Source organism: Schistocerca gregaria, chromosome 7, assembly GCF_023897955.1.
Source record: "Schistocerca gregaria isolate iqSchGreg1 chromosome 7, iqSchGreg1.2, whole genome shotgun sequence".
Classification (NCBI taxonomy): domain Eukaryota; kingdom Metazoa; phylum Arthropoda; class Insecta; order Orthoptera; family Acrididae; genus Schistocerca; species Schistocerca gregaria.
Window position 1 is genome coordinate 452,871,182 of NC_064926.1, and position 21,246 is coordinate 452,892,427.

Below are 21,246 nucleotides of genomic sequence, written 5' to 3' on the forward strand. Positions count from 1 at the left end.
TTGCTCAAATCAGGTGGTTCTTCCAACTACTGATACTATTTGAAACAATAGTATTTCTTGTTTCTTTCTTTTCATCATCTGTTTTCTTTCTTCTCTCATGTCTTTCGTCTGAAACCATAAAAAGGAAACACAATATTTTTCTCAGTTATGATGTACTCATTCAGTTTTTACTTCATCGTAGATTTTTAATTATCATATTTTTAAACCAAATGTTAAAAGTCTACATGTGAACCTTGTTTACCGTCACTGTTAGTTGATGTATCGAGTGTCATACGTTCTTTCATAGAGCCACCATGTTTTCTTACTTTCGTACTATTTATTGTATAAGCTATACAGCTTGTGTTAAGAGATACAGTGCCACTGAGCACCTTCATGTTCAGCTGAGGTTCCTAAGTAAGTATAACATCTACCATTTGTGCAATCCTTTTCATAACACACTAAGTAATAGCATTCTAGTTCTATTAATTTTTTGTGGAATTATTGAGTGTGTTTGTATTTTCACAACCTTTCTCAGTGCATAACTGAGTAAAATTTTTTCAGATTTCGAACAAATCAGTTAAGTTATAATTCTTGGTTTTGACAGTTGCCACTCCCATTGTCTTCAGTAGTTACATCAGACTGTTCAAACACTGCCCCATAGGGCACAGACACGTCCAGGTGCCCCTCAGGTTCCTCATGGTCAGGTGCAGCTAATGTTAAGGGAAGAGGGTCAAGCAACACACAGTGAACATCTCCAGTCTGAATTCAACCATTTATAGGACACATTTCAAGGATAACAGCTGCACCAAGAAAGATATGATGAACACTTTGAAGTACAGTTGGTGATGAATGCTTTGTGGCTCAGAGGAAGATGCCAGAGTGATGATATTACATCCTTAGTGTGATATTTCAACTGGCAAGGGAGTAAAGGTTTCCCATTGATATGGATTGAGATAGTTCCAGCTTTCTCTGAAGATTTGAAATATGCTCCCCCTTGTGAAAAAATACATTGGCCAAGTGTAGCCAGTATTTTGTGTAACTCTTGCAGTATTTACATGAAACTAACCATTTGCTCTATCACAAGTGGTTTGCTTTAAATGTGAGTATGAGTTGGTTCTGCCAGAATATTGTCCAGAGGATGAACACTAAATACTGTTCAGAGAAAAAAGATAATCTTGGTCAGTCAGACAACTTATTGGGCTTCAGTAACTGGAAATGCAACTGTGTTTCAATTATGGCACAATAATTTCAATAATAGCTAGAGGTGCACCCTTCATAGATCATGGTGGAAAGGTTTTAAAATTTTGGATATGGAGCAATAACATGCCCAGTAGTTATAAGGGGACAGGAATGGCAGTTTTGGATACAGTATGGGCCCTTGTACTCTTTTTGCATCATGTGGCACTGCAGAGAGCTGATGAAAGTATAAATTGCCGCACTCTGCTCGATGTCCCTTCACATAATTCGATCCACCTCTATAAGACTCTGAGCTTTTCTGCTCTGCATATATAAGGAGGGCGCACATCAGTCCCAAGAAGACAGTAGTTTCAACATGCCAGTGACAGCTGTCTAAAGCTCACGAATTATAACTCATTTTATACAAGTTGAAAAACAAAGTAGTTCCTTTTTTTGTGTAGGAAGACAAAGCGATGATGCGGCAGATGCATTATCTTGACAAAGAGGTGATACTGCAGATGCATTATGTTTGAGAAGGAACCGATTTTAATTTGTTTGCTCTGTACTTCCAGTTTGACTTTTTAAATGCAACAAATGTTATTGTTTTGTTAGTAGGTGTTAGCAGATAATTAGAAAAGAGTTGTTGGTAGAATGAAGGAGCCAAATCTGTAAATGGAAAGAAAGGCTCACAGACAACTGTTCAGGGCATGACCTATTTCCCTTAAAAGATTGATAGTATATTTCAGAAAACCATTTTATGTTGCATACATCTTTCCATTTCTGCTTTGCCATCTTGCATGACCATGCTGTTGACAGGACGTTGCACTCTAATCTTCCTTCATTTCAGTTTTGCTTGAACAAATGCATTATTTTCAGTGAACAATCTTCCACACCCTTGTGCCATCAAAAGCTCACTTTTCTTTTAAGGTTGCCATTTTGATCATTGTTCATGATTGATATTGCATGTAGAGGTATCAGGTTTTGATCTTTAAAGACCATAGATATTATGAAATGCTAGTCTTTTGGTAGTATACACTAACAGGATAAGGTGTGGAGTGCTAATTCTGAAGCCATACTAGCAAAAGTGTATATTGATTACTCAATTTAAACAGCAAAGTGAACAAGATAAGTGTAGCATTGGACCCTATCTATTCGCTTGCTCATTTATGACTCAATGGAAAGTATGTGAAACTGGCCCAAAAAGTGTTTTTGGTATGTTTGAAATGTAATTTATCTCTTTGTGGATGAAATGATTGAAAAGGAAAAATTATATTTTCAGCAACATTGGGCACTCCTTCTTGCATGATCATTAGGCTTCTGATTTTAAAAGAACAGTCAGCAAAGACAGTAAGATCTCCTGGCCTTCAAGATTGATTAATCTCTCACACTGGTGAAAACTGCAAGGTCAGGTATATTCAGATAATTCCCAGGTACTGTAACAGCCACAACAGAACAGTGAATACTACTCTTGCCATTCCTCATGTAGAGCTGCTACACATATCTCAGAATTTGATAAAACGTACATAATCCTGTATCAACTTCAGTGATGACCATTTCTAGCTTATTTGGTAAAGAGTGATTCTGTTCATTAGATAGTATTTGTTATTTTGTGTCAGACTAATAAATATTTTCTATGTTGCTTGTTTTGTAGTGGTATATTGGCCATTATTCAACCGAGACTTTTCTTTCTAAATTTATGAACACATTTTTCAATTTCCAGAAAAATTGTGAACCGTTCATCCTGCAGTGTAGCAGAATGTCCCATCAGTAGTGCTGGGAGAGGAAATGTGCAATCAAGTCTCAGCTATTAAATTAGCTACAGCCACTTGATATTGTTTATATTGGATGATGGAACATACCAGGAGAAATGTTTGATTTCACCCACTTTCATCAAAGAATATCTGAAAATAACTTGGTGTGTAAAATGAGGCTTCATAATCTTGAAAGACAGCATCATTCTTAGAAAAGTACTTCTGTATCATAAAATCACTAGGTCGCAACAATTCTACATACTCTTTGAGTGTAACTCACCCATGGTGAAATGTAATATTCAGTTTGAGCAGCTAATGACGGACTGACTGGTGGGACAGGTTTTGGAGTATGCTTGGCTCCTGGTGTTGTTGGTGTCATATTCATCTGCAGTTATTTATAAGAACCTGTTTGATTTTCGGCAGCCTTGATCCATGAGGATTGGTTTTGTCCATTACTGTTCTTTGCTGATTATATCCCTGCCAAATCATGTGTGAAATCACTTTAAAACCTTTTCCTATCAATAGATCTAATGTACTGATAATTTGAAATACACTTCCTCAAGTAAACCAAATCTCAGCAGTTTCTCCCTTCTGAAAATTGGAGAGATATCTAATTATACATTTTCTGCAACATGTGTCCTATTACATGTGCAGCTACTTAAGAAAGCATAAAAAAACCATAGATTTTTGTGTCAGACTGTGACACACTAAAATTAATTCTTGTGCAAAAATTTTGTGTTGATGGTAGTGATGAAGTAATTTTTTCTTAATTGCATCAACATGAGGCAACTGTTTTTCTGGTGATGCAATCAGCTTATTGTCTTTTGTTCTGAGCCACTACAAGGGGAATCACAAGTGGTTTTAGTTTATTGCAATAGCACAGTTGGTTAGATGGTTGACGGCAGCAGTCAACATAGTTTTCAAGTGTAGAAATTTTGGGTGCAACATTTGCCTGAAATCAGGGAGACAGGATATTGTTCTTTATGCGGTTTTTTTACACCATCCTGTAAGCCATATAGGTACTAATGGTGGTATGTGTGCTTCCCAGTTATGACCTATCGATTGTCTTCCCAGGATAATTTTTCGAAGTGATAGCTTTTCTGTTGGGGCTTTGTAGCTGTCTGGACATGGATTTTAAATTGTTGTTCAGGAGGACCCAAATTGGGTATCAGTGCTGTGGAGAAGTTTCAGTGCCATTCATAACAGACGGCCCAGAAGCAGCGAAGATGAGATGCTGTCATAGGGTGGATGGCAGAGAATTGGGGGGGGGGGGGGGGGGGGTAATGTTTAGATGCACAGTATGGATAATGCTCAGGACTGGAGGATGGAAAAAAGCAGAGGGTACTGACAGAGGTCCAGTTACTTCATCCAATTCAAATATTGGCATATGTTGCCAACCAAGCGATTGATTGCGGCTGATGAAGCAGTATGCATAGCAGTCAGCTGTGGAATTATTACTTTCTCACAATTACAGTGTTGCTATCTGAAAGACTAAAATAAGGAATGCAACCCACTTATGTGTATATAAAATTGCTTCTACATGGTACTTACAAATACTGCAAAGAAAAAAAGCCTAATAGTACGACAAAGACACAGGAAAAGAAAGAACTACTATCTACCACCATCAAACTACTATTGACACTTTAACTGATTAACCAACTTTTAATACTTCTGTTAGTACTACTGCTTCTATGACTTCAGTAAACTTGTCTTATTGTTAATTCATTAGGGTCATTGTTTCATTGCAGTACTATTACATCTCTACCACTGAAGATTGTTTCTTCTACTGAATCTGCCCTTAAAACTACAGCAGCCAGTGTCTGCTGAATTCCTTGGGTGTAGGGTGACATGTCTTCCACCATAGCAGTCGGCTCCATGATTCACTGTAACTTCTTGGGACCCACATTTACATAACTACTTGCACTAGTGCAGTGGACTGTCTTTAAGATTGTTACATTCAGTGATCGTCACCTCAGTTACCTTCTTTCCATCTGCAAAAGATGTTGATAAGCACAGGTGGCAGCATACTGATATGTGGCTGAATGCCTCATGAAGTCCTTGATGGTTTCCTAGGTATTCTATTATCCAAAATGCAAGGTTGACATTTTCCTCAATGCTGCTTTGGGATCCAAGAATACTTCACCTGTGACAACCATTGCCCACAGCACCTTCATAGAGCACAGTCCTACAAAATGTGTTCCAAAGTGTCCTCAGTGTTGTAGGGCAACTATCATATGTCTATCTTCTGATTTTATGCAGATACCAGCCATGACTGTGCAGGTAATATGTCAGTCTTCTTGATGGGTGAAGAAATCACATTGTTAGTGTCTCCCTTATCATATATTCTCCTGCACCTGTATCTGAAGAATCCCATTCATTTTACCACAGATTAATTTCTTCATATTGTCATTATTCCAAGTATCCCTTGTACTTCTGGATTGATTGTCTGATGATGTTTATAAAATATAATATAATGTATTTGATGTTTATAATTTTTGTGCATCACATTTGTATATTTCCTGCATGCCTCCTCTCCGATAACTGTCAGAATTTCAGACACCACAGAGAGGAGGCATGCAGGAAATATACAAATGTGCAGGAAATATACAAATGTGATGCACAAAAATTATAAACATCAAATACAGAAATTTTTAACTTCTCTTGAAAATAATCAATACATACCATAGATTTGTATTACCACCTGTTGTGGGATATGGTGCGACCATGCAGGGTTACAGCTTGTGAAACCAGTTTCAGTATTTGAAAGGGTGCAACGAGGTGATCTATAGAGATTTGCAAGCGAGTGCTGTACAATTCCAAATGATGCCTTATTGTTAATCCTAGAAATATTCTCATTGGACTTGTCTTTCTTTAACTTAGACAGGGTTCCTAATGTCAATCAATCCAGAAGTACAAGGGATACTTTGAATAATGACAATATGAAGAAATTAATCTGTGGTAAAATGATACAGATACAGGTGCAGGAGAATATATGATAAGGGAGACACTAACAATGTGATTTCTTCACCCATCGAGAAGACTGACATATTACCTGCACACTGCACTTTTTCTAATCATTACACTGTGCAATTTTATTGTACAATTTCTTAGTAGATTCCTTTTAAGCAGGAAGTATCTATTTTTGTGGGGTTCTGGTGCATGGAGTGCAGCATTACACTTGTCATCTATAATTCTTCTCAGATCTTTGCTTATGACAAACAACACATTATCTGTAAATACTACCAGTCAACGTATGTTACTGCCGCCATGTAGCTTTTGTATTATGAACTCCATTGATACACTGACAACTTTTTTAAAATGATATTCATTTCTTGCCCTGAGAACATTAAAGACTTGTCTCTAAAAGCGATAGTCTCTCAGTATACTGTACAATTCCTTACAACACTCCAACTCCCTAAGGTGATGAAAGAAAGATGGCCTCAATAAGTTGTCAAAGGGCCGGTAATATCTATCATCCTTACTAGAGTGTAAATAAAATTAATGTCTGTTCTAAGTGACATCACCTTATCAATTAGGTCTTCAGTTGTCATATTGCTCAAAAATCTATATTGCTGAGGGCTCACTCCACTCACTAGAGTGTAAGTAAAATGAATGCCTGTTCCAAGTGACATCGCCTTATTTGTTAAGTTTTCAATTTTTATACTTCTCATAAATCTGCTCAGTTCATGCACCAGTCTATGTTTGTAGTCTTTTCTGTACAATGTTTTGAATGCCTTACCAAGAACATTCAGTCTGTATGATTTGGATATAATCGTATCTTTATCTTGCATTTTATTAATATTTACCCTGTCTGCATTCTACCATGGTGCAAAGGACCTTCCCTGTAAGACAGTACTGCTGTGGTGAGATATTAGATGCTGTTGAATGTTGAATGTGTGTTGATATATCATAGTGCCCATTGTCTATGATTATGTGTTACAAACCTTCAGTGTTCAGAATTTCCATTAATGCTGATATTGTAGATTCCAATATGTTAGAACCCATTAGCAAAATTTATTATCTGTACAAAAATATTTGGACATCCCTACGTAATGTAGAACTGACCATTAAATGTCATGAGAAGTGGGTCTGCCGATATAAAACAAAGTGGGGAGTATTGCGTTGTCAGTAAGAGTAGAGCAGTAACAGCAGAATGAGTTGGTCAGTACAACTCAGTGACTTTGAACATGGACTAGTTATTGGATGGCACGTGAGGAACAAATCAGGGACATTTGAAACCTTCTGAAGCTGCCCAAGTCAACTGTTGGTTATGTGATTGTGAAGTGGAAATGTGAAGGAACAGCCACAGTTCCCTTTGCCCCAGATGCCAGTTTCCAACATCACTACCTTCTCCGGTTTCAACTCATGAGGAAGTATGGGCCAGCCCACTGTTCAGAGTGATGGTTACCAGAAGGCATACATGTTGTTGTTTTCTAAAAAACTGTATCATGCCAAAAATTACTTTTCTTGATGACTATTAGAGTTATTAAACCTTTCTACAAAAAATAATTTTAGCAAATATTCGTTTTTATTATTGTTTATGGGGAGAAACACTGTATATGGGACAAACATTTTCCCCTGTCATCTCGAGGGCACACACTTTTCCCCCATTGCATCATCTAATTTATTTCTGGTAATGTACAGTGTGATTGAAAACTGTTTTCTTAGGTCAATATAAAAAATAACTTAAGTAATTTTATTATATACTTGCCTGACATTTTCACAAGCTTTTATATTTAAATACCCATCTTGCCCATATCAGCTTTTGTATACATATGAGTATGCTTCTGGGCTTGGAATTAAGATTAGGTTCATTTTTGGTGGGATTGTTTATTGCTTCAGATTTCCTTTCACAAATCTACCATTGCCTTTGTTTCCTAACTGTCTGTTGTAGATGCCAATTGGAAAGTTTGATAATATTATTTATAAAATACGAATAATGATGAAACTGTTAAGAATTACTTAGACTTGTGTCGTAAAACAGCCACTAAATCTTAACTTTCGAAGCAATGAGTCATACTTTAGAAGTTTCACTGAAATAGAAAGAGAGAGATTAGCACAACCAAATAATTGAAGAGTGGTTTCATTATACTCTGATTGATATCTAATGTGCCTCCTTTCTTAGCCAAAACTGGAACTTTTGGTGAGTAGTGTTTCTTGCAAACAGCATGGTACGAATTTGTAATGCCTTGGGCAGTACTAACCAGTGCTGATGTTAAACAAATTTCAGTGTGTCTTGATTTTTCAGAGTGATTCTTATATATATATATATATATATATTTTCAATTAATTACAACTCCCATTATTCCTTGCATTTCAGAGGTTGTGCACACCCAACCAACAACATTCCTGCTACAGAGGTCGACAGTGATGTTAATGAGTAAGTTGCATGTCGCATATCTACCGATCCGAATCTCTTCTTTTAACCGTGTGTCAAAGGCATCAGTTCTATTACGGTTCAATTAATATTTATAGAGGTGAATTTTTGTAAACTTGTAGAATGCTGTCAAATGGGGTGATTTCAAACTGTTTTGTGGTTATTTTCTCGACAACTTGCATAGGTTTTGGTAGATTGCATTGTTTGTTACACAGGAGTGGTGGGGTATAAGTGTAACAAATAAAATATCATAAAAGCAGAAAGTCTGTGTGTACCTGTACTTTCCCATGGGCCGACAAATAAAGCATCCAAAATTACACCATAGGTTGGGATGATCCATTGTGGGTTATTTTGCTGCCTAAGTACCAGAATTCCTTAACATCTACTTTGTGATCACCAATCCAATTGTTAATTCTCTCTGTTCTCATTTGTGTTAATTCTCATTACTTTCGTCGTTCTTCAATTTACATTCCATTCACATTCTGTACTCATTAGACTGTTCATTCCATTCAACAGATCCTGTAATTCTTCTTCACTTTCACTTAGGACAGCAATGTCGTGAGTGAATCTTATCATTGATATCCTTTCACCTTGAATTTTAATTCCACTCTTAAACCCCCGTAATGTATAGGCTACATCCTTGTCATACACCATTTTTAATCCGAGCATTTTGTCTTTGGTCTTACATTCTTATTGTTCCCTCTTTGCTCTTGTGCATATTGTATATTACCAGTATTTCCCCAAAGCTTACCCCTATTTTTCTCAGACTTTCGAACTTCTTGAACCATTTGACCCTGCCAAACATTTAGTCCAGGTTAAAAAGTCCTATGAATGTGTATTAATTTTTATTTAGTCTTGTTTCCGGTATCAACTGCAATGTCATTGCTCTTACTGTTCCTAAAGCCAAACTGATCATCATCTAACACATCCTCAGTTTTCTTCTGTATATTCTTATCAGCAAATTGGATGCATGAGCTGCTAAGCTAACTGTGCAATAATTCTCACACTTATCGGCTCTTGCAGTCTTCAGAAATGTATGGATGATGATTTGTTGAAAGTCAGATAGTATATCTACATCGACATCTACGTGGATACTCTGCAAATCACATTTAAGTGCTTGGCAGAGGGTGCATCGAACTACCTTCACAATTCTCTATTATTCCAATCTCTTATAGCGTGTGGGAAGAACGAACACCTATATATTTCTATACAAGCTTTGATTTCCCTTATTTTATTGTGGTGATCGTTTCTCCCTACGTAGGTTGGTGTCAACAAAATATTTTCGGATTCGGAGGAGAAAGTTGGTTACTGGAATTTTGTGTACCTATAAAACTACCTTGTATAAAGACAGAAATCATTTCTATTATATTCAAAGACTTTCTGTCAGTTACTATATACTGTGATCTCTATGACAAGAAAACATTATTCCAGTCACATAACTGAGACGATATTTCATAAGCTTGCAATTTAACTGCTTCTGTGTACAGTGTCAAAAGCCTTCTGTAAATCCAGAAATACAGAATCGATCTGAAATCCCTTGTCAGTAGCACTCAACACTTCATGCGAATAAAGAGCTAGATGTGTTTCACAAGAACGATGTTTTCTAAACCCATGGTGACCGAGTGTCAATAGACCGTTTTCTTTGAGGTAATTCATAATGTTCGAACACAATGCATGTTCCAAAATAGCTGCATATCGACATTAATGACATTGACTTGTGATTAAGTGGATTACTCCTACTACCTTTCTTGAATATTGGTGTGACCTGTGCAACTTTCCAGTCTTTGGGTACAGATCTTTCGTCAAGGGAACAGTATTAATGATTGCTAAATTGGAGCTATTGCATCAGCATACTCTGAAAGGAAACTAATTGGTACACAGTCTGGACCATAAGGCTTGCTTTTATTAAGTGGTTTAAGGTGCTTCACTACTTAGAGGATATTTACTACTATGTTACTCATGTTGGAAGCTGTTCTTGATTCGAATACTGGAATATTTACTTTGTCTTCATTTGTGAAGACATTTTGGAAGACTGTGTTTAGTAACTCTGCTTTGTCAGCACTGTCTTCAGTAGTATATCTCGTTCGCTATTGCGCAGAGGAAGCATTGATTGTTTTCCAGGTTTCGAGACAAAGTTTCATTGTGGAAACTGTTATAAGTATCTCTCATTGAAGTCCGCACTAAATTTCAAGCTTCTATAAAAGATTGCCAATCTCAGGGATTTTGCGTCTGTTTAAATTGGGCATGTTGTTTCGTTGTTTCTGAAATAGTGTTCTGACCCATTTTGTGTACCAAGGAGGTTCAGCTCCATCGTTTGTTAATTTATTTGGGTATAAATATTTCAATTGCTGCCGATACTATTTCTTTCAATTGAAAGCACATCTGGTCTACACTTACATTGTTAATTTGGAAGGAGTGGAGATTGTCTCTCAGGAAGGCATCAAGTGAATTTTTATGTGCTTGTTTGAATAGGTATATTTTTCATTTATTTTAGAAGGATTTGGCAGTATTCAGTCTCGCTACGGCAACCCTGTGTTCACTAATCCCTGTATCGGTTTTGGTGCTTGTTATTAACTCGGGCTTATTTGTTGCTAAGAGGTCAAGTCTGTTTTCACAACCGTTTACTATTCAAGGGGTGGGCTCATGAACTAACTGCTGGAACTGATTTTCAGAGAATGCGTTTAGCACAATTTCGGTAGCTCCAGAATTAAACATGTGTTTTCGCCAACATATCTAGGGTAAATTATAGTCACCACCAACTACAATTGTATGAGTCGGGTACGTGTTTGAAATCAAACTCGGGTTTTCTTTCGATCTTTCAGCAACTGTATCTTCTGAAATGGGAGGTTGATAAAAGGGTCCAATTATTATTTTAATCTGGTTGCCAACAAGTACCTCTGCCCATACTAACTCACAGGAACTATCTACTTCAATTTCGCGACAAGATAGACCACTTCTAACAGCAACAAACATGCCACCACCAACCTGTTTAGCCTATCCTTTTGGAACATCTTTAGATTCTTTGCAAAAATTTGGGCTGAGCTTATCTCCTGCTTTAGCCAGCGTTCAGTACCTGTAACGATTTGAGCATCAGTGCCAGCTATGACAATTTACAACTGTTATACCAATGGTTCCTGTATCTGTGTTCGGCCTGCACCCTTTGTGGCTGAAGCCCTTCTTGTTTTTTTCCCCAAGACCCTCTCACCTAAAAAAAACAACCCAGTCCACACCACACAGACCCTGCTACCCGTGTAGCCACCTCCTGCGTATAGTGGAGACCTGGCCTATTCAGCGAAACCCAAAACCCAACTACCCTGTGGCACAAGTCAAGGGATCTGCAGCCTACAGTGTCGCAAAACCGTCTGAGCCTCTGCTTCAGACCCTTCACTCAGCTCTGTACCAGAGGTCCTCAATCGGTCCTGTCGACTATGCTGCAAATGTTCAGCTCTGCTTTCATCTTGCAACCAAGACTGGTAGCCTTTATCACTTCTGTTAGCCACTCAAAACCAGAGAGAATCTCTTCTGATCCAAAGTGATACACATCATTGGTACCAACGTGAGCAACCACTTGCAGTTGGCTGCACCCTGTGCTCTTCATGGCATCTGAGAGGACCTATTCCACATCTGAAGTGACTCCACCCAGTATGCACATGGAGTGCACATTGATTTTCTTTCCCTTCTTGGCAGCCAGATCTCAAAGGGGCCCCAAAATATGCCTAACGTTGGAGCTCCCAACTATCAATAATCCCACCCTCTGTGATTGTCTGTATTTTACAGGCTGAGAGGTTTCCTCTGAGACAAGACAGGCGACAACACCTAGCTCAGTGGCAGTGGCAGTCACAGACAGCACTACCTGGAACCTGTTTGTCAGACAAACTGGGGAGACCTTACGTGTGTCGCCTGGGAAGTCGTTCACCTCCCACTCAACCACAGGTGAGAGGTCAACATCAGTGCGAGCAGTAACTGGGCTAGCCACCGGTGAGCACTGATCAGAGGACTTAGACATGCTGAACGTCCATTGGATCCCCATGGCCAGCCCACAACAGTGGTGCCCATCCACTGCAGCCTCAAGCTGTGTAACCGAAGCCATCACAGCCTGAAGCAGAGAGCGAAGTGTCACCAACTCGGCTCGCATCCGCACACAACAATCGTAGTCCGTCTCCATATTAAAGACCGTGGAAAACTAAACTATGCAGATAAGCGGATTATCAGCACATGCTGCGCAACTCTACTGTAGACCCTGATGAAAACGCAGGAACTGTGTCTAATAAATCGGATTAATACGCAGAGATTCAAAAACCTAACTACTGAAGCACTCACGTGAAACTAAATAAATCGCCCCTGATTAGGAACTTGTAACATGTCACAAAATCAGTTTACTTTCCGACACAAACGAAAATGTGAGAACTGTGGTTATTGGGTATTAAATTAACATACAGAAACTCAAGAAACTAAAGATGATGATATAAAATTTGCTCCTGGTTAGGAGCTTGTAAAAGTTACGATATTGGTTACTTCCCTGTTGTTGCTTGTGTCTCGGCCAGCTACTGCTGCCTGATGGCATATCACCAGACTTAGAAGTTTTACACACCAAAGTGAATAATCATTTCGTTTCCACTTATCCCAATGGTTTTAGAAATTCTGATGGAATGTTATCTATCCCTTCTGCCTTACGCAATCCTATGTCTTCCAGAGCTCTTTTAAATTCTAATTTTAATTCTGGATTGCCTATCTCTTCCATATCAACTCCTGTTTCTTCATATATTTCACCATCTGATAAGTCCTCCCCCCACCAACCTGCTCTCTCCTCTACATTTAACAGTGGAATTTCCACTGCACTCTTAATGTTACCACCCTTACATTTAATTTCACTAAGGTTGTCTTGACCATTATGTATGCTGAGTCTGTCATTCCGACAATCATTTCTTTTTCAATTAATTCACATTTTTGATGCAGCCATTTCACCTTAGATTCCTTGCACTTCCTATTTTTAGTTAGTTGTATTTCTGTATTCTTGAATTTCCGTGCTCATTTTTGTACTTCAGTCTTTCATCAGCCAACTGTTACTCGTGGTTTCTTGTACCTATGGTTACTTTCCGACTTCCATGATTGCCCTTTTTAGAGGTGTCCATTTCTCTTCAACTGAACTGCCTACTGAGCTATTCATTGTTTCAGTATCTACAGCCTCAGAGAACTTGAAGTATCTCTCTTCATTCCTTAGTACTTTTGTATTCCACTTCTTTGTGCACTGATTCTTCCCGAATTTTCTCTTAACTTCAGCCTACTTTTGATTACTGCTAATTTGTGATCTGAATATATTTCTGCTCCTGGGTGTGGCTTACAATCAAGTATCTAATTTTGGAATCTCTGTCTGATCATGACTTATCTGGATCACTATAGGGCACCATCGCCGCATACACGAGTCATGTGGCCTTTGCATAGATGTAGACTGCCACATACCTCCACAAACTTACCAATAAACTGTCGGACCCCTGATACGCAGAATCAGTGATGTATTTATTTCGTTCCAAAGACAGACAAACCTGCTATTATGCAGGTGGTCATAATGCTTTGGCTCGTGAGTGTGGGTATAACTTACAAATCACAATTTTTTTTTTCAATAATTTGTAATACTGAATATCATGAACAGCTTTATCCAAAAGTTCTGGGTCATAATTGCACCGTACTTCAGCACCTTTTCTGCTTTTATATGCTCTGAACATTGTCCAAAATCACACCACACAGTACACACCATAATTATTTTATAACTTTACACGAAAAACTCAGCAAACTTGTACAGGACTTGTCTCAATGCTGTAGACTACTGAGCTCATTGACAATTGCAGTTGTGATACTTTCCCACTAGTCACAACAATAGAAAGTTTCCACTTGACGATACAGCATGAACTTTCAACTATGAAGCTTTTCATCAGGTATTTGCCTAGGTAAACAATCAGGCCAAAATAAAAGTCATGGAACATGATAAATACAATCTTGCACTTAAAATAATTAGCATACGGAAGTGAAAATGAGCAGCAGTTCATTGCTGTGCACTGGTAAAGAGCAAATTAACATGAAATCCCCACAGTGTCTTAAATCACCCTGTTTGATGGTACTTTATTGTGGTATCTATTTTTCAAATTTCACTTAACTATTTTCATCCAACATTGATTAGATAGTAAACATATTTCACCCAGTATAACAGTGAATTGTTTTTATAAATTATTATCCTTCTAGTTCAGTCTCATATATGTCTCTTTATTTCCTATTTTTATCAGAGCCTTCATGGTGTGAGTGACCTCCAGGGTAAATGTGGAGCTGGCCTCCCAAATGCACGAGTCGCTTCTGAGGTGATGCAAAGATACAAAACTGTATAGTAACTTTTGGTGTACTGCTGTGATTGCAATGTGTATCTTTTGTATTGTATTGTATCTGGTCACACCTGAAGCAACGAAATTTTATAAAAATTGTGTTTTGACACTATCCATTGACTGGAGAATTGTTTGTTGTATAAACATTATTTGTTCCTGTGTCTGTTGTTACTGATAGAAAATAAAGTACAAATTATTATAAAATGTGAAACAAAAGTCAGTGTGTGAAATTGATTGCCATCCTTACTCCTTATTTTCAGTATTTGCACTAGCAATATTCCTCTAATCTTAAATACTACACATTCCATTATCAATCTCATAGCCTGGTTCTGAAGACATAGTGATGTAGGAAATGTAGTGTCTTTTGTAGACAAAAGTAGAAGAGTCAAAAATTATGTGCAGCTTTTCACAAAGTAAGAATTTCAACTAAATTGGGCTGCTATGCCAACACATTAATGAAAACTGGAATTCTACACAACAAAACTAGTACTCACTAGCACGTACCCCATATACCCAGGATCAGTGGCAGCATGTCGTGACATGAACTCCATGAAGAACTGGAAGCCTTGAAAAGCCATCATTATCAATGACTGTTGAATAGTTGTCCAGAATTCATGGAGATAGTTCAGAGCTGGGTCCAGGGCAAGTACATCTCCATGGCAACCCAGATGTGCCCATTAGGATTTCACTCAGTATTATGTCGCAGTCAGGCTTCTTCTGTTCTCTCTCCTGTCGACTGCCCTTGGTCACCTCTTGCTTTTTTCGACCTGAACAGTGTTAGGTTTCAAGGCCCATGTGCCTTTCATTTTTCCCTTTTCTACACTCCTGGAAATTGAAATAAGAACACCGTGAATTCATTGTCCCAGGAAGGGGAAACTTTATTGACACATTCCTGGGGTCAGATACATCACATGATCACACTGACAGAACCACAGGCACATAGACACAGGCAACAGAGCATGCACAATCTCGGCACTAGTACAGTGTATATCCACCTTTCGCAGCAATGCAGGCTGCTATTCTCCCATGGAGACGATCGTAGAGATGCTGGATGTAGTCCTGTGGAACGGCTTGCGATGCCATTTCCACCTGGCGCCTCAGTTGGACCAGCGTTCGTGCTGGACGTGCAGACCACGTGAGACGACGCTTCATCCAGTCCCAAACATGCTCAATGGGGGACAGATCCGGAGATCTTGCTGGCCAGAGTAGTTGACTTACACCTTCTAGAGCACGTTGGGTGGCACTGGATACATGCGGATGTGCATTGTCCTGTTGGAACAGCAAATTCCCTTGCCGGTCTAGGAATGGTAGAACGATGGGTTCCATGACGGTTTGGATGTACCGTGCACTATTCAGTGTCCCCTCGACGATCACGAGAGGTGTATGGCCAGTGTAAGAGATCGCTCCCCACACCATGATGCCGGGTGTTGGCCCTGTGTGCCTCGGTCGTATGCAGTCCTGATTGTAGCGCTCACCTGCACGGCGCTAAACACGCATACGACCATCATTGGCACCAAGGCAGAAGCGACTCTCATCGCTGAAGACGACACGTCTCCATTCGTCCCTCCATTCACGCCTGTCGCGACACCACTGGAGGCGGGCTGCACGATGTTGGAGCGTGAGCGGAAGACGGCCTAACGGTGTGCGGGACTGTAGCCCAGCTTCATGGAGACGGTTGCGAATGGTCCTCGTCGATACCCCAGGAGCAACAGTGTCCCTAATTTGCTGGGAAGTGGCGGTGCGGTCCCCTACGGCACTGCGTAGGATCCTACAGTCTTGGCGTGCATCCTTGCGTCGCTGCGGTCCGGTCCCAGGTCGACGGGCACGGGCACGTGCACCTTCCGCCGACCACTGGCAACAACATCGATGTACTGTGGAGACCTCACGCCCCACGTGTTGAGCAATTCGGCGGTACGTCCACCCGGCCTCCCGCATGCCCACTATACGCCCTCGCTCAAAGTCCGTCAACTGCACATACGGTTCACGTCCACGCTGTTGCGGCATGCTGCCAGTGTTAAAGACTGCGATGGAGCTCCGTATGCCACGGGAAACTGATTGACACTGACGGCGGCGGTGCACAAATGCTGCGCAGCTAGCGCCATTTGACGGCCAACACCGCAGTTCCTGATGTGTCCGCTGTGCCGTGCGTGTGATCATTGCTTGTACAGCCCTCTCGCAGTGTCCGGAGCAAGTATGGTGGGTCTGACTCTCCGGTGTCAATGTGTTCTTTTTTCCATTTCCAGGAGTGTATCTCATTGGGGCATCTGCCTGCTGAGGGTAATTGTAGGAACTTGCTGCTTTGTAGGAAGAAGAGGTATCCTCAAAGGCTAAGGGACTATCCCTGATGGAAAAGGAAGACACCAAACAGTCATAGTGCCTACTATATACAGAGAGAGAGTGTAGCCATTGGTGAAATAGCACCTGATTGGCTGACCAGCTGCAGCACCACTTTTTTCCCATGTGTCTCTCTCACTTCAGATGTTCACAGTGCTTTCTGGAGTTGGATTATTGTTTTGAAGATTTTTGGAAAACTATTTCAGGCTACAGCATACCATGTGTACAGGTGTCTTGTCTTGGGAAGGGAAAATTTGGTTTCGAAAATTTATGGGCACTATATCTATAAAATATTTCACCTGTTTGCCATAATGTTGTTCTCAGCTCAGTAAGTAGTGTTCAAGATCGTAATTGTAAATTGTACTGTTAGCAGTTCAAATCTTACTGTCATCAATTTTTTTCCCCTTGTAAATTGCATTTATCGAATTGAAATGTCAGTTAACAAATCATGGATCATAATCTTGTTATGTTTAAGTACTAATTGCATGAAAATGCGAGTTTCCATTATAACAGATGTTTCATTCTTAAAAAACAGCTACTGTGAAATTGTTTTACATTGCTTTCATTCTTTAGTGTTTCTAAATATCACCATAGAAGAATGTCTTCTGCATTTTCCAGTATAAGACATAGTTTGTAGATCCAAAAGGAACTGATCTAAAATATATTAGCTGGAAAGGAAAAACATTTACAAAGCTTGGAGGCTGATAATGTCAAGAATGAACAGCTGAGCAGGAAACTTTGAAATCATATCAGAGTATTTAAAATAATACAAATGAAACTTTTTTCCTGGTTTATTCTCATTTTTTCTGGAATGTTGTAATTAATGGCTAATACACTACATCATACAATACTTTAATTTAATCAGCACTAAATATGTAGTAGTCACATACTAAATAACAAGATAGCCTTTCTGCTGTAATGTGTATGTCGAAGTCCATGTCTTTTGATAGTCAATGGGTAACAGTATTTTCAGTGCGAATTCTGGCAAAAATAATGGCGGCTATCAGTGTATATTGTCTATGGTGTAATGAGCATTGTTTATTCTCTCTGTGTAGAGGTTCTCTAAACAGGCTGTGAAGGGATAGCACCGCTGGTGGTAGTGCGCAGAGGTGAGTTCCCTGCCACCTAAAAAGTATACAGTCACGAAAATATCGAGCCCATGTGGGAACTGGACAGCCTCTATGATGACGACCAAGCAATGGACATGGACTGATCTAAAAATGCCTACTTATATTGTACTGAGTCTTAATGGGGCAGAAGCATTCAGAAATTAGAAAGACCAACTGAAAAAGTACCGAACAGAATTAGCAGCATTACAGGAGATTAGGTGGATGGAGACCTGCACATTGGATTCTGATGACTACACAATGTTTTGCAGCAACAGTTGGAAAATGTTTTCTAGTACACAAGGCATACAGGCCAGTGACATCAAATCTTGAGCTTATAAATGATAGGATGTGTATTCTGGGGATAAAAGCAAAATTCTTCAGAATAATGCTGATTTGCAACCATGCACCAACAGAGGAAGCAAATGATAGGGCCAAAGACACCTTTTATGAACAACTTGAAGGGACAAGTGATGTGATAGCAGAAAATGATGTGAAAGTGATTCTGGGAGATATGAATCCGGAGGAGGATGCGGATTTGGACCACTATATGGTGTTAGCCAATTATAGGCAAGGATAAGAAGTATAATGTTGACCCAATTATTACCAATGACAGGGAAAGAACAGAATTCCAAAGAGAAATGGATGAAGGGATGAGAGTGATTGCCACTGAGAAGCAAGCTACCCCTGAAGAGCAGTGACAACTAATAAGAGAGAACAGTACAACAGATAATAGAAGTCAAACTGAAACGAAAACAGAGTAGGTGAAATGAGTAGTTCAATCATGACTGTGAGAAGGCTACTGAGGAACAAAATAGCACAAGGACGAAGATGCTCCAGTGATATAAATGGGCCTCCAGGCAAAATTATGAAGAAATGAGATGGAAAGTAGGAAGTGTTTCCAGAAGGAAAAAGAAATAATCTGAGAGAAATAGACTGAAAGTCATTGAGGAATGTAGGAGTGAAAAGGATGTTAGAAAAATGTTTAAGGGGATAAAAACGATAAAACAAGGATGCAGCCTTGGACAACAATCTGCAGGGATAAAGAAGAAAAGTTGGTTGGAGATGAAACTACAATCATAGAAATATGAGAAGCATATTTTAAAGAAGTATTGAAATTTGGGGAAATCCTGGAATTTGAAGAAGAGGGACATGTGGAACAAGCTAGTAGCAGTGACAATAATGCATCTCATATATTGACCACGAGGAGAAAATTTGAGAAATTAGATCTAATACAGAGGCTTTGCGACAATCATTCTCCCCACGCTCTATTCGCAGATGGAATAGGGTTGGAGGGATCAGATAGTGGTACCGAAAGTACCCTCTGCCACGCACCTTTAGGTGGCTTCTGGAGTATGGTGTAGATGTAGATGAAGAGGAAGAAGTGATTTTAGCTGTTAAGAAGATGAGGAACTGCAGAGCTGTGGGGTGAGATATGATACTAAGTGAAATTTTCAAGAGTATAATATCGAGATATTAAAGAAAGTACATCAACAAGTTTGGAAAATATGGAAGACTGAAAGAATGCCAACAAACTGGAACATATCCGTCATTGTACTAGCACAGAAGGAGGAAGATAGAACAAATTGCAACAACCCTAGAGGAAAAGCACTGGTGAATGCTGCCAGGCTGTGACTAAGCCATGTCTCCGCAATATCCTTTCTTTCAGGAGTGCTAGTTCTGCAAGTTTCGCAGGAGAGCTTCTTTAAAGTTTGGAAGGTAGGAGACAGGATACTGGCAGGAGTAAAGCTGTGAGGACAGGGCGTGATTCGTGCTTGGGTAGCTCAGTAGGTCTTCACTGTTAGATTAATAATGGAAAATTGTTAAGAGTGCAGTATGTGTAGAAGACACAATTAGGGAATACCAGTGCAGTTTCACAAAGGAAAGAGCTGACATTTGCCTTTAGATTAATAATGGAAAAGTGTTACGAGTACACTATAATGGTGCACCAACAGTATGTGGATTTTAAAGCAGCTTAATTGTCTTTGTAAGGCATTATGGGTGCTGGGGATACCACCAAAGATAATAATACTCACGAAAATGATCCTAAGCTACAACAACTGTAAAATAAAAGCTAATGGCAATTACTCCAATATTTTTCCATTTTTTTGTGGACTTCATCAAGGGGATTCTGTATCACTGACATTATTTAATTTGCCTCTGAAGGCTGTCATGCAAAAAATTGCCAAGGAAAACTGATGAAACTATTTTCAACAGGATGAGTCAGAAAAAAAGCCATGATAAAGCCATGTTTGGAAAAAAGAGAATATCTGCTGGAAAACTATGTAGTTTTGGAACATGAAGTAGCTGGACCTGGCTTGGTTTACTTTTTATGCAATAATTTAATTTCACTTCACTTCACTGAAAAATTTACAGAAAATGGTGTAAGGTAATCACTTGCAGTCTTTTTCTTTTCCCTGCATCATAGTTTTCCTGCTACTTTTACCATTTTTAGTTTAGTCTGAGTGTACACAAGTAGTGTTTGTGGCTGTATATGGAAGTTATATTTAGTCCAGTTTCTAACAGCTGCTTTCCTATGTTCTATATGTTGTATCTTTCTACAAGCCTGAAGGTTCTTCTTTGAGATGTGATCTATGGAAGCCAAACAAGGATACCCATACACAGGGGCAATGAGGGCTGCCACCGCCTGCCCCAATCCCACTCCGAGCCACCCCCCCCCCCCCCCCCAATCCAGGGGCAATGAGGGCTGCCACCCCCCCCCCCCCCCACAATCCCACTACCAGCCACCAACCCCCCACCCCCCCAATCCCCCTCCCAGCCACTCACACAGATCTTGGGGAAAGGAAAAAAGTACTGTAGTCAGAGTTTTTCTTTCAAGAAAATTATTTAAAAGTCCGTTTTTTTAACATGATTAGAACTGAAACTTCGCCTTTCAAAATATAAAATTTTTCTAACCCCCCCCTACCCCCACCCAAGGTGTGCCCGCACTCTACAAACTATCATTGGGCACCCTTGAACATAAATTCTCAAGTTTTACTATTGCTTGACAAGTATAGGAGATGTAATATTCCAATTTTGCACTTGATTGAACGTGTGTTAATATAATCCAATTCTACTTCTGATCAAATGGTGGAGAGCTTTGGGGGAAAAATCTTTTTCACATGTATAAGCTACATATTAGCATCTATATT

The 21,246-nt window shown here is 39.4% G+C and overlaps 1 protein-coding gene across 1 annotated transcript in view; it reads left to right on the plus strand.

Annotated features, from left to right (window-relative positions):
* The window catches only part of LOC126282197 (RNA-binding protein 33-like), a 225,594-nt gene extending 210,730 nt beyond the window's left edge, over positions 1–14,864 (plus strand). The window contains exons 18-19 of the transcript XR_007551347.1: positions 8,227–8,286; positions 14,562–14,864. The gene's annotated coding sequence lies outside the window, so the exon portion shown is untranslated. The remainder of the gene's footprint in view (positions 1–8,226; positions 8,287–14,561) is intronic.
* Positions 14,865–21,246: the final 6,382 nt, after the last annotated feature.